Source organism: Elephantulus edwardii, unplaced genomic scaffold (genome assembly GCF_000299155.1).
Source record: "Elephantulus edwardii isolate Elephantulus edwardi_28Jun2011 unplaced genomic scaffold, EleEdw1.0 scaffold00356, whole genome shotgun sequence".
In the NCBI taxonomy this organism is placed as follows: domain Eukaryota; kingdom Metazoa; phylum Chordata; class Mammalia; order Macroscelidea; family Macroscelididae; genus Elephantulus; species Elephantulus edwardii.
In genome coordinates, this window is record NW_006400106.1 from 1,906,507 (window position 1) to 1,908,884 (window position 2,378).

Consider the following 2,378-nt stretch of genomic DNA (forward strand, 5'->3'; position numbering starts at 1 on the left):
GATAGAGATAGAGATAGAGATAGAGATACAGATAGAGATACAGATACAGATACAGATAGAGATACAGATAGAGATGATATAGATATAGATAGATTTATCTTTAAAGAGATATATACATGTAAAGACTCTCCTTCACATACTATGACAGAAATATATTATAAATATATATCATATACATGCATGTGCATACATAATGACACAGGAAATACATTTATGAGAATCCAGTTAATAAATTTCCAGACTCATGAAAATTCTTTGCATGACATCCGACTCAAGATTTGTCATCTGTCTACTTATGCCTTTTTCTCCATCTCATCCTCTCTTATTTCATACTCCAGAAACACTGAGTTGCTTATCACATCTTCCTTGTTTTTCTTTGAAGATAGTTGTCTTAATTTTCTCATGCTACTGTAACAGAAATACCATAAGTGGATGGTTTCAACTTACAGATACTTATTCTTTGCAGTTTAGGAAGCTTCTTTCTTTAAAAATTCATTTATTGTAGAACATTTTTCCTAACCTTACTTCTCTTCTTTCTCCCCCACTCCACTTTGCAATGCACCTCTTGTTCCAGATTATTGTCATACATATAATTCCTTATCAGATATTACTTTAAGATAGGTAATCTCTCATCTGTTTCAATGCAGTGTTCTTTATCCACTTTTCCTATTCTTCCCCTAAACCTCTATGTCAGTTCTATGTTATAACAGTGGAATTATGCAGCTATTGTCCTTTAGTAATATTTAGAGATATTTTACTCAGCATAATGTCTTCCAAGCTCACCTATTTGTGTAATGTTTTAGGAGTTCACTATTTTTCAGTGCTGCATAATATTCCATCATGTGAACATTCCTGCATAATATTCCATTGTATAAATATAGCATTACTATCCAGAAAGCAGAAATTATCTAACAGTATTATTATTATGACATATAAGCAAGATTCTGCTGAGAATTATACAAAATGACTGGAACAGCAGATCAACAGAGAACTGCCAGAAGTGCAGGCTGGGTTTAGAAGAGGCTGTGGCACTAGGGATATATATTATTGTTAATGTTAGATGGATCTTGTCTGAAAGCAGGAGTTCCAGAGGAATGTCTATCTGTGTTTCATTAACTGTGCAAAAAGATATTTGTGTGGATCACAACAAACTGTGGCTAACTCTGAGAATAATAAGAATCTTAGGACACTTGATTGTAGTTATGCGAAATTTATACTTGGAGCAGGAGGTAATCATCAGAATAAAGCAAGGAAACATCACATGGCTTAAAATCAGGAAGGCTATATGCCAGGGATGTGTCCTATCTCCTCCATCCCTTGTCAATCTATATGCAGAACATCATCTGGGAGGCTGGGTTCTATGAGGAGGAGTGTGGCTTCAGGATTGGAGGAAGATGCACCAATAATCTGTGTTATGCAGATGACACAGCCCTGCTTCCTGAAACTGAGAAGGACATGAAGCACTTGCTGCACAAGGTCAAGGACTACAGCCTTTGATATGGATTGAAGCTCAATGTCAAGAAAATAAATATTCTCACGACTGGGCTGATTGGTAAAGTAATGATAGACAGTGGAGAGATTGAGATCGTTAACAGCTTTAGTTTGTTTGGCTCCACAATCAACAGTCTTGGTAGCAGAAGCCAAGAAATAAAAAAGATTAATTGCTTTGGGAAAGTTTGTTGTCAGGGACATCTCCAGAGTACTGAAGAGCAATGATGTTAGTGTGGAGACTAAGGTGAACCTGATTCAGGTCATGGTCTTTATTATTATGTGCTATGCATCAGAAAGGTAGAAAATGACTAGGGATGACAGAGGAAAATTGATGCCTTTGAGCTGTTGGTGCTGGAGAAAAGTAATGAATATACCATAAACTGCAAAGAGAACAGGGTCAACCTAGAGAGGATTAAACTGGACAGGTTCTTGAAGGCAAGGATTCTGAAGCTCTATCTGGCGTACTTTGGATATGTTGCAAGGAGTGACTAGTACTTGGAGAGGGACTTCATGATTGAAAGGGTAGAGAGGGACTTCATGATTGAAAGGGTGGAGAGACAGCACAAGAAAGGAGGACCCTAGATGAGATGGATTGACTCAGTGACTGGTTTGATGAGACAATGAGGTTGCCTTAGAACAGAACAGGGTTCAGAGCTTTTGTTCATAGGGTCCCTATGAGTGGCAGGTGACTTGACGGTAGGCACATAACAACAACAAACATCCATTTGTTTGTTGATGGGCACTTACTTGGGTTGATTCCATCCCTTTGTTACTGTGAATAATGCAGTAATAAAAATAGGAGTGCATACATCTGTTTGAGCCTTGCTTCTGATTTCTTTAGAGTCTATTCTCAGTAGTGGAAGTGCTTGGTCAAATAGTATTTCTTT